The following is a 12,377-nucleotide window of genomic DNA, read 5'->3' on the forward strand; positions in this document are numbered from 1 at the left end:
ATTAGAACATTTATGTTTGTGTTGTGTTCATGCCAGCCAGAGCAAAATAGTTCCATATGTTTTCAATCTTAGGTTCAGTTAAAACTGCTGGTAGAAGAGTTGGTGGGAAAATGGTTGGTGATGATGCAAGAAAATGTTGCTAGAATTTTTAAGATACTGCAGTGCCCTATCCCATCCTGCTCTGCAATGGGAAGTGCAAGTGTCAACAGAAATAAAATCTCAGTCAGTTTGAACCAGCTGGAAGGTGGAATAACTTCAAGACATTTTGTTCTGATTATTTCAACCATTGCTTTTTGTACGTAGCTGGAATATTCAATCAAAAGCAATTTCATTTCCACCTCTTCCTATTTTGTGTGTGTGTATTTCAGCTGAGAGATGCAGTGGAAGCAATTGCCTGCAAAAATGGTCATATTTCGATAAAGAATCACATCCCATCATTTCCCTAAAGAATTCCCTTTTTAATGTCTCTCACTATCTTACCACTCTTACTTCTTTTCCCTGATGTGCAGTAAAATATTAATCCTATCAAGTGTTAAGCCTGAGTTTAGTCTTAGTTTATCTTTTGCTTCTTAATGGCAAGTGTTAAACACTGATTTCTAAGGATGTTCACAGCGGTAGATAAGAGTTGCAAAGAACACTGGATGAGTATTATTTCTGTTTCTGTGCTTTTTTTATTTATAGTAGAAAACTGCCTGAAATCTTTATTCCTAGTCCATCTCCATTTCTCTTTTGATAAGAAAACTCCTGATAGCTTTAGGCTAACAAAATGCTTTGATGATGTAGATGTTTCGCTGAACTTAAGCAACTGTTAAGCATAACTCTTAAGCTTAACTGTTTGTTAAGCAGGGACTCTCTGTGGATGACAAGTGCCACAGGGTACTGTGTTTCTTCTCTGCAGGCTGCCAACACTCTAGCCATGTGCTTTGCAACCAGTGATGCTACTCCTGTTAACAAAAAAAAAAAGAAAAAAATAAGATAAACTATGTATAAATTGCAGGAGAAAATCCCCCGTAGCCCATGAGTTGTCCTGGAGAAAAGGGTTGCTTCATATCCTTGAGAACATATCTTCTGCCATATTTAGCAGTTCCCCAAGGTCCTTTATAACCTCATCAGAGGTCATATATTGTGTGAGTTTGGGGTCAGCTTTGCTGATTGAAAGGAAGACTGTGATGGCAGAGAAATCTGGAGCAGCAAAATGTGGAAGGGGAAGACAGATGCCATCCCAGAGCTGGTGGGTGTTGATGCCTGCTGTTGTTGCCCTGTTGAAGGGGGAACAGGTGTAGTGAGCAGCTTTGTCCGATCACAGGAGTCCTTAAGTCTTTCCTACCTTTGAGCTGTGTGCTCTCTGAACACCACATCGGGTCAGGCTGAGGGAGTTGGAATGAAAACAGCTAAAGCAGCACTGCAGAGGTAAAACAAGGTTCCTTCCTGAAGGGTTCCCTTGGACAGTTTCTTTGCCTGTGGCTGTGAAGCTATTGGTGGCACTGGTGCAGTAGACAAAATTTAAGGTTTCTCCCTGTGTCAGCATGATGGACACCAAGGTCCAAACTCTGCTGTGTGGAACATGTGTGTTCATATGGTGGCTGTGAAGGACTTGAGGTTAGAAACCACTCACTCTCTGCCTTCCTGTCTAAACTAAACAGATCTTTGTGGTCAGCATGAAGTAAATGGTGACCACATCTCATCTAACTCTTCCCACCCAGACCCACTATTTGCCTCTAAGAAGTTAAGTAAGAGGTGACGTCGCAGTCTGAGCTAGGGGTGGCTTTCATGTTACGTGGTGCTCAAAAAGTAGGTTACTGGGTCAGGAACAGCAAGTTCTGACTGTTTGCCAGCTCGGCCTTTTTTTTCCCGTGATGTTTATACTGCTGTGACCTGCCACGCTGAAATGAGTCTAAAATGAACAGGAGCACTGCTTCAGACCAGTGAGATGGGTTTGATTGAACTTGTCCTTCTGTACTTGCATCAGATTATCAGTTCGCAGGATGCTTGCTGTATGGGAGCTTCCTTTTTTGAAACGAAAAGTAAAGCTAATTGGAATCCAGTGGCTAGAAAAAAAGTCAGTCCTTTTTAAATTATTAGCTTTAAGCCAGAGAAGTTTCTTAACTCACCAGAGAGTGAAGAGATGTGGGCTCAGAGATTCAGTACTAGGAAAATTTACTCCCAGATCCAGGGCTGTGTTAGAGAAGACCTGTTGGGACATCTGCAAAATTTGAATCTCGCTCAGAACAGTGAACTTCAGGATAATGGAGTTTTGATTCCAGTTGTTATCAGTTTGAAATGCGCCTGGCTGCTGCACTGCTTTGTCCAAAACTGGTTCCTTCTCTCACAGATGTTCTGTCCTTGTAAGCCTCCCCAAAGCCAGAGCTCAAGACCTGCTGCAGGGCGTGGGGACAGAGGGCAGCTGCTGCCAGGATCGAGTCCCTGCAAGGGAGCTGAGTGCCAGGCTGAGGGTGCAAAACTGACAGAGAATTGCAGCCTCCTTCCCAGCCAGAGCACAGGGGCAGGAGGATGATGGATGGACTTGATGATCTTAAAGGTCTAAAGCAGCATCTTAAACGCTGCTATGATTTTATGTTTCTATGACTGCAGAGGTGAATGACACAGGCTGCCATGTGCTTGTACCTGTCCCAAGCACTGCACCCCACAGTCCCTCATGTGCTGAGTGATGGCAGCCTGGAGCAGATCACTCATCCTGCTGCTGCCATAGGCTCCATCACCCCATGAGTGGAGCATGAAGGCAGCAGCAGTGGCTCCTTCATTTGCAGGGCTGGCACAAGCCCTTTCTGGTCCTGGTCACATCTGGCTGCCATTAACACCATCTGCACACAGCTGGACTGCCCCAGCCTTGCAACTGGAGACACAATGTTGTATCCAAAGAGAAGTTCCTTTGGGTTGGAGGCAGGTTTACCCCTTCCTCAGTGCCTTTGTGCCCAGATTTCTAGAGCATGACACTGCAGCTCTCTTCCACCTGGTTAAGTGCAAAGAGTGGGGTACACAAGGAATGGATGGCCTGGCTTCAAATATTTGAATAATCTCACCAACGAAAATATTACTCAAAGCAAAGCCTCAAGATATGTTCAGTGGCTCACTGCCAAAGCTGACTTAAGAGGAAACTATGTGGGCCATTCAGTCAAGTGATTCATCAAGCCTTCAGTGCTTCCGAAAACTCATCTAGAAGAAATTAAAGTAGAAAAAAAAAAAGGCAGAATTCAAAGAGATTGCACCTCACAAAATCTCTGTCTTAAATCACAGAGAGCTTTCTGCTGCCAGACCAGATGTAGCAGGACAGAGAAAGAACAGCATCGCTTAATGCTCATTGCCGCGCTAAAATGGCATCTAATCACAACGCATCAGCAGCTCTCCCAGAAAATGGTCTGTGCAGCCTGCAAAGGCCACCCTCAGCACTCTGCTTTGCACATGCCTCTTCGTGTTCCTCGTCCATGACTTGAAAATATCTGCAACTGGAGGAAAACTTTGTCTCTCAGAGAAGGGTGAGGTGGGTAATGCAGCTAATAAACACACAAATCTCCCTGTTTTAAGGCAAGGATCAGCTCATCTTTTTACTGTTTAATGAAATGCAGTCAGACTGCAGTATCTCATAGAAGACCTGTTATTTATGAGACTCTCAACCTCTCAGAGCTGCAAAGGTTCCCCACTGGTGACAGCTCAGCAGGGCCATGGTTATCACTGCTGACTTACAGTTCCCTCTCTGCTGGCAATCAGTTCAGCCACTACCAGAGAATATATGTTAAGCCTCACCCCAAAGACCCCAGTCCTGCGAGGTGCCGAGTGTTTGGTGTGCAAAGCAGCATTACAAGAGGCAGCAAGGAGCTGAACAGCTGACCCCCTGCGTGCCCCCTCCTTCTTGGAAGGCTGGATCAGATTCTTAGCTGATAAAAGTAGATATGGCTCTGTTGCCATATCTGCTTTTATGTAGTAAATAAAGTGGAGCTGCGCTGATGTATGCTGGTGCAGAATATGGCCAGGTGTCTGTTTAGAAGCTAAAGCTTTGAGGAGATGTGTGCATTTAAAATGCAAAATACCCAGCATTAGTCCTTGCTGGCCTTGTTTCTTAGGGGATGGTGTGATGTTAAGTTGTCCTGGAAGCTGACCTGTATGAAAATCCACATCTTTCTCTGGTGCGCCGTCCTCAGTGGGTTTGCAGGCACTGCACAGCTCGATCCTGCCTTTCCCCTCCTGATGTGGGGTTAGCAAAGGAAGCGATGGTCTGTTGGCTAGAGAGAGCTGCCACATCACATGTGCTCACTTCTGCTTCTGCCCTTGCACTGCTTTGGGCTGTGATCTTATGCAAAGCCTGTAGCTGTGCCTGGCCTTGATTTCTCTTTCTGAAAAACAATGACGACAGCACTATCTGCATGCTTTTACCTATCCTTTTTTTTTGGGGTGTAAAGTGACACAAAAGAGCAGAAATCTGTGTCATTCCCTGCTGCACAAATAGCTCTCCAGCCCTGCTCTGTCACTTCAACAGCTGTAGCATTAAAGCAAAAATAAAGCCTGATATTGGGGTTCTGCTTTGGAACTCAGAAACCATTGTTACCACAAGGGAATGTCCTCATAATACTCTACTTCCAGTCAGAGAACTGATGGAACTAGATGATCTTTAAGGTTCCCTCCAACCCAAACTGCTCTGTGGTTCCATGATACTCTCCATGTATGGGATCCTGACCTATGAATCTATAGCTACACTTAATAAGTTGCAACAGTTTCTCAGGGGACTGATAATAGGATACAGAGTCCTTTATCTCTGTGTCATGTGTTGAAATCCAGAGCAGGCCATTAGCAATTAAAAGGTCTTGCCATCTGATGTCTCTCCAGTGACCTGTACAAAAGAAGCCTCAGCTCAGTAGCCAGTGCATAAACTTTTCAGGGTTTAGATTGCTGGACTTTTCTTTCTCATTTTTTCTTTTGAAGGGAGGAAAGTGTCTTTCTCAATCCCATCTCTGCCTCCTTTACCACCATGACCAGCTGTTTGTAGGCAGGCAAGCAGCCAGGCAGACATGGGGCTGTGGTGTTTTCCTTCCCTAAAGATGGTTTTCCAAACCAAAGCTAAAGTATGTTAGACCAAGACCCTCAGGAGAGCAGCCAGCACTGGCTCTACTTATACTGAGTTTGTTTTGGTACTAAATACACAGTTGTTTTTTCTTGGCATCTCAATATAGCAGCTATTTAGGCATATAAAAATAATAGCTTGTAAAGTATGATGCATGGGTTTCCTCTCTTTCTGTTTTTTTAAAAAATACCGCAAATATTTATTTTCAAGAATATTTGAAAAATGGAAAAGAAGATGAAAACCTTTACTTATTGCTGCATTTTCATTAAGACACAGACATGTTTGTTTTCCATTAATTTATAGTGAGACTTTATATTATATATATCTTTCCCATTTATTTATATCTGCTAAGATTTTTTTTTGTCCGTCTGAAAACCACCAATGAGTGTGAAAGGCTCCACAGTTACCATTCATTGTGACAAGTGCTGTGGGAAAGGAGGTATTTTCTTTTTCTGTCCTCAAAACAAGGCCATGCTAATGCTCACACACAGATGTTTGTGTCTGAGAGAGTTTTACAGCAGGAAAGACCATTGTTATCAATGGCTGGCCAAGCACAGAATTCAAATCCTCTGTGGGCTGAACGCAGGTCTGTGACTTGCAGCTGGGGTTTGAGCAGTGCTCTCTAAGCAGGGGGAGCTGGGCTTCTCAGGGGCTGGGCAGCCCCATGCTGGTGTTCACGTGTGACCAAGTGAAACTGGTTGGTTCCTCTGCCACCCTCCTTCACCCTGCTGGGAACACCCAGGAGGATTCACAGCTGCCCTTCCCTGTAGGACTGGGAGCCTGGCACTGACCTGCCCAGACCTCAGGCAGCCTCTGCCGTGGTCCTCGCCAGCTCCAGAGGAAGGTCCCACCTCCCACACCTGCAGGCTCTTGTGAAATATCACCAGTTCTGGGGGAAAATGGAAATAAGGGAAGGAGAGGACACAACTGAAGACTAATTGCTTGGAATATTTTAGCAAAGGCTGCCACTTCCAAGCTGCTCTTGAACAGTGTCTTCCTTGCAGTGCTCCAGTAAGCCCACAATTGATTTCTGTGTTAATAATAATAAAATTCTGTATTAATAATATTAATAAACTTCTGTGTTAATAATAATGAAAGGTGTTACCTTTTAGTCACCTCAGGATCTAAAATTTTGGCCCAGAACCTTTAGTTTCATGAAAGCCAGGCATGAGAACTGGGGATTTCTCCCTTTCCTAGGCATTTATAATACATTGTGATGTTCCAAAAATGGGCAAGTGTTTTCTTTTTGTGTTAGTGAGGAGGATCCCTGTTATACAAAGGGAAGGCAACAGGTAATACAACCTCCCTAAGTTTGTAGAGGGCTGATTCTAATAATTTCCTTCCGGTCATCTCTTTATGTAAGTTCTGACCTGGTGCACCTGCCTGAGCTCCCAGATCCAGGTGGAAAGATTAGCTTGCATGCAGGGCATGGTGACTGCTGGAGCTATGTGAGCTGCTCTCACGTGAAGAAACACTGCCCTACATTAGACTCCCAGAAGGAATCATGGACTCACTTGGAAACTTTTGCAGAAATCAAGGTTGGGTCCAGCCTTGCTTATCAAGCTCAATGGAGAGGAGATGGAGAATCTCTGCTTTGAATTAACTAGAGATTTGAATTTTCTTCCTTTCTGGGTTTGCCATCCACCCATCCATTCAGACTCTTCTTAGACTGTTCTTGTGTTATTCCATTTTTGTATTTAACACTCTGAGCTTGTGATGGATGGAGGTGCCTTTAAAATAAGCACCTGTACTGTACACAGAAGGATTGCAAGCATCCTCTTGGATGCCCTTAATAAAATGTTCAGCTCTTTTTTTTAAAGATTGAAGAGGATTGTGATACAGATCAAATCCTCAGATCAGCTCTTGGCATGCTCCCCTCTCTGCAGCTCCTCAGATGCTCAGTTGTGCTAATACAGGTGAATTAAGTGGACAAAGTCAAGCTTGAGCATTAGCCACATTCTCTCAATTGCAGCAAAATTTGTTTTGGGTTTTGGGGCATTTTTTTGTTTTGTTTTGTTCTCCTGAATAGGAAGTGATCAAGGCAAATGAATTCTAGAGTAGACTTTTTTTGCATTTTTTGGCCACCACAGGGAGTAATTAACCTTTTAAATACTAGACTCATTGGAAAGCCTTAAGAGCTCACAGCAGGCTATCTTCATGCCTGTTTCTTCTGACTATTTAATTGTCCCCCAAGAAGTACCACATTAGGTAGGTTAGATGGAAATTGGGAAGATCAGCCATTTTCATGGAGAGTTTGAGCATGGTTGGAGTATTTAGTCACCTTGCCCCCAGATTTGCCAAAGCCCTTGGTGAAGGAGTAGTGGATGAATGAGCACAGTGAGCCCTAACCACCTCTTCCCTGGGCTGTGTGTCCAGATTTTTCATTCCCCTTCAGGTCTCCCTCAGCTGAAAGACTCTGCTTCAGTCTTTTAGGATATTATTTCATTCCTCTGTGGCTTGGGGTTTTTTTCTAGGCAGGGCACTTGCCACTGTTGCTCTGACAGAAGCAGGCAGGGGTTACTTAACTACCCACATCCTTTCAAAATAGAAATTCACAGCCCCACAGTACTTAGACACATTTTCATTAGTGCATACAGTGAGCTTTCTTCCAGCTATCCCAGTCTATTAATAACAGCTCCAAACTTTTGGTTTGCCCAAGCATTTAGGAAAATTCACTTTTTCCAGACAGGGGCTGTTGGTATTTCTGTACTCTGAGATCAGAGATGCCATCCTGCTCAAATGCTTGGTGATGGAGAGAGGGTACATGGCTCACTCACCCAGTTCTTTCTTTCCTGTGATCTGCTCTTTCCCAAGAAGCACAAAAATACATGTCTTTTACTTACCCTTTGACTAAGAACTGACCACAGAGAAGGGAAGAGAGAGGAAAATTTGGATATACATTAAAATGTAGGAAATGGCAGGGAGAAAGAAAAAATAGCAGAGAGATGAAAAGGTGGAAAGAAGGTGCCTTTTTGTTGTGAAATGATTAGCTGAGAGTCAGCTTTCAGATGCTTTTTAAATAAGGCATTCTCCTGGAAAATACAGATCCTGATCGATTCCAAAACCCTCAGGGATTTTTGAGGTCAGAACTCCCCTGGGAAAGGAGACAAATTAAATTGAGCGGCAGTGCCATTTGCAAATTGGCTTATTACTTTTCAGTGAGAAATACAACCAAAAGGTTTCATGGAGTTCTGCTTGAAATTTCAAGTTAAAATGTTCTTTCGTTATTTGCCCCATGAAAAAGCAAGGACAGGTTCTTCCAGGGTGGATAACGAGGCTTGCTTGGATGGTTAATGCAAGCAGAAATGCACGGATGATGCAGGGAGGACCAGCTCTACACAGAGTGTGATACACATGGACCCTTCTGCTCCACAAAGTCTCACCTCACTCTGGATCCAGGCCAGTGCCCCAGGGAGGGTCCCTTTGCAGGCTCTGGACCATCTCTACCAGGTGCCCACAGACAAAAGAGGAGACAACCTGGCCCCTTGTACCTCCTCTGAGGAATGGATTGTCTCCTCCATTTCAAACCCAAGACGTGGTTCAGCCAAATGCTGGTCACCAGCTGGGGCAGCACATTTCAGAGACACACAGAGTTTTGGGAATGCTGCTGGAGCCCCTTGTGAGAACTAACAGAATAGAGTTTAAATTTCCTCAGGCACTTTATCACTTCCCTGGTTGCAGGTTTGTCCCAGTGGCAGGTGAGGCAGGTGCTGTGGCAGTGACATTGTTCTTGCAGGGAGCAGCTGCTCAGGGCTGCTCTTGGCAGTGCTCTGGTGTGTCACCACCACAGCCCCACTCCCTGCTCTCTGAGCTGCCACTAGGAATTGGTACTGCTCCATCATATTTTAAAAACCTGGTTAGAGGCTTGATTTATAAAACACAAACCTGTCACACTGACAATGTAGATTTTTAATATGTTCAAGCTTTAAAATCCTCTGTTTTGACTTTTTTCAAAGTTTTCTTTTTGGCAACTCAATTGCAGTGCTCCTTACTGGGACTTTGTTATGGGGAAGAAAGGACATAATGTACTTACAAGTGTAAATGGTATGTGTTTATTCCCCTAAACGGAATAAGTGGCAAACCCAGAGGTTGAATAAAGTAAGTTCATCAACTCTTTACTTTTAACTTTCTTTCCACCAATTATGATGAAGTTTTGTATTTTCTTGTCAGTTCTGACATATAATAATACCGGGTAGTCATGTAGCTTTTATACTAACAGCAGAGAGTGAGAGCACTTATCCCAGCTCTGAAATACAGAGCTCATTAAAATGGGATTGAATGTATTTAATATCAACTGTTGTATTTTCTATTTGTATTCAAAAATGGCCAGCTTCATTACATGGGACAAATTAAAAATAGTTCCGCTAAAGTCACAAAGCCCAAATTAACACCCTCAGAAACACAAAGTCAATCTCTTTGAAGCGTTCTCGGAAAACTTGAGTTTCTTGTTTCTAAATGAGTTCATTTACATTATTTCAGAAGAAATATTTTACAAATATAGAGAAAGAGAGAGAGGGAAGAAGACTTCCTTTTTCCTACTTCATAGCCCCAGGAGACTGGGCAAGTGGGGGCCCAGAGCTGGACACAGCCCATCGTGCATGGGATGGGTCAGGATGCAGAGAGATGCAGGGATTGCACACTGGCGTGGCCCAAGATCATGATGCAAGTCCCAGTACTGGCTTGAGCAGTCCCTCTGTGCTGCTCATCCATCCATCTAAGCCAGCACAGTGTCCTGCCCACTGCTGCCATCTCCAGCTGTGCAGAGAAGGTTCATGAGAAACAAGGCTATGTTTTAGCCACTGCCTGCTCCTCTGGCCACTGCAGGGCTGCTCTGGCTCCATCCCATCTTCCATTTGTCCTGGTGCTCATCTCGGCTGTTGTGGCATAGTCTCTCTGTCAGCCTGAACTCTGCCTGTATCCTTTCCCTTCTGAGCTTAGAGATCCATGTTTTGGCACATCCTCTTGAACAGCTTCACCCAAGCATGAAGGGAGGCATGGCACTGCTCTGCAGTGCTGCAGTGCCGAGGGACTCGTGGCAGCAGATGTGACCCTGCAGGTTCCCATTCAGCTGGGTTTGCACCAAGGTTCAACTCGCCCTTGTGCTGAGCACTGGGGCCCATCTGCTGCTGGGGGATGCTGACTGCATGTAGTCCAGGCTTGCCTGGGACATGATGAACTTCTGTCCTCAGCTGGTTTGTAATTCCAGCTGAATTACACTGATGTCTATGCTCCCTTCTGGCCAGTTTGCAGGAGATTGTTTTTCACTTAGGGACACTGCTTAATCCTTTTGCCTACCTGCCTTTACACCTGTCTCTACTCAGAAAAGACAGCCCAGAGGAGGGAAAGACACAAATTGTCCTTCTTGCCTGCTCCAGCCCAGGAATGGTCTTGTCCTCTAGAGAGGAATACTTGAGAGGTATAAAGGTCTGCATGCAAACTCTTTTGAAATTACTGGGCTTAAAAGTTCATGAACAAAAATTCAGTTTTTTCCTCACTTTGTTATTTATCTTCATAATTTATTTTATGTGAACATAGAGAATTGTGGTCAAAAACTTATCTTAAACACTAAAAATCAAAAGAAATAAATGTAACCCAAGAAGGAAAGATCACAGCCCAGCCGGGGCTGAATCATGTCCTCTTTCCCTTTCCCAGTTGTGTTTTTAAGTCACCAACAAAATACTAGGCTATTCATTAGTCAGATGGCTTTTCTTTTTCTAGGAAGTCAATGCAGAAAAATAAGATGTTTCTTCCTTTTCCAAATTACAGAAGAAAAAATGCTGTCTTTATACAAGCTGACTAGTAAAGTTTTGCAAGGCTGCTACTGGAAGTACTGCTCAAAAAGGCACTCCAAGCTTTGGATATATAGATAGATAGATAGATATAGATATAGATATAGATATAGATATAGATATAGATATAGATATAGATATAGATATAGATATAGATATAGATATAGATATAATGTTCATTACAATTTGAATACACAGGTGCAATATGCATTTCAAAATAAAAGGCACCATCAAAGAACAATTTCCTGCTCATTGTAGAGGGTCTGTGAAGATAATGAAATAAACCCACTTGCAATTGTTCTTTTGCAGTAAGTGCTGGTACATTTTTAAGCTACTGACAAGCCTGTTAAATAACTGGCCATCTTTTAAGCTCAGGCACCCTGGAGTGTAGGAGGCGAATAATTCTCAGGGGGGATTTAACACAGTTATGTAAAATAATCTGAAGCCATCCTGGTTGCTCCAGAAAGATTATAATTAAGCATGGGGTTGTTTTTTAAATGTCTGCTGTCATCAGTTGATTCTTCTTTGCAACAAAGCAAAACAAAAGTCTTTTTCTCATTTGTTTGAGATGCAGTTTCTGTTCCTCTCATGAAGAGGAAGAGGATTCGGACATGCTGCTGAATGCTCTGCTGTCAGTCTGGGTATTTATGTCACAGAATATCTTTTGAATAGTAATTTTTAACATCTGATTAATCTTCCATTCCGTTTGAGCAGAGAAGCACCGTCATGCTGGGCTGGGTGCAGAAGGGTCTCAGCACTCACTAACCAGTGCCATCCTCGGTAAGAGCTTGCAAACAAAATCCCCGGGGTTGGTGTTCAGCCTTGCCAGTCAGGAGCTTGGCAGCTGCTTTGTTTAAAGTTAGGGGAAGAGATTTTTTTTCCATAGGAGCACACGACAAATAGATTTATAGCAATCCTCTGGCAACCTAACATGTACCTAGGACACACACAGAGAGCAACCCATGCACCTTCATGCCCTGTGTCCCTGTGCTGCTGCTTGGCGGGTAGCAGGGTGAGGAGGGAACCTCTGGACCAAGCTGGACCTTGAGCACTTCGTTACCTTCTAGTTTAACCTATTTCTCTCCTATGTCCCCTCACCATGTGTCTTCTGCCTCCTTGTTCACCCCTGTCCTCCACATTACAAGTTTTTTTATATACTGGATAAAATAGTTGTTTAATTAACCTGCTCATGTAAAGGGTAAAGAGAAAATCCATCTGCATGCCAGCTGGCTGGGCAGGGAATTTAGGTATCTGTGCCATCGCATCAGCTGCCACCTGTGCCACACATCTGAGAAGGAAACCCTCAGCTTGTGCTTGATAAGCTCCTAGCCAAGGCAGATAAGCCACTGTGCTGCCGACACTCTCCCACAGCTGCATGGTTAAACCACAGTGGCCAGAGTGGAGGGACAATTGTGGAATTTATTAATGGGTACCCAGGTTTTTGTTAGTGATGCTGCTATTTTTTTATTTCACTATAACTAAAGCAGAACTTCTCACAGATGACTGTGTTTAGG

General features: G+C 43.8%; 1 long non-coding RNA gene across 1 annotated transcript; it reads right to left on the reverse strand.

The window, feature by feature from the left end:
- Nucleotides 1-400: 400 nt before the first annotated feature.
- LOC146437401 (uncharacterized) lies at nucleotides 401-4,663 on the reverse strand. The gene is made up of 3 exons (XR_014852206.1): nucleotides 4,116-4,663; nucleotides 2,112-2,203; nucleotides 401-944 (listed from the first exon to the last, which is right to left on the reverse strand). It is a non-coding gene; the product is annotated as an uncharacterized LOC146437401 (long non-coding RNA).
- Nucleotides 4,664-12,377: the final 7,714 nt, after the last annotated feature.

The sequence above is a fragment of the Lichenostomus cassidix genome, chromosome 4A, assembly GCF_008360975.1.
Source record: "Lichenostomus cassidix isolate B80296 chromosome 4A, HeHo_3.0, whole genome shotgun sequence".
Taxonomy (NCBI): Eukaryota; Metazoa; Chordata; class Aves; order Passeriformes; family Meliphagidae; genus Lichenostomus; species Lichenostomus cassidix.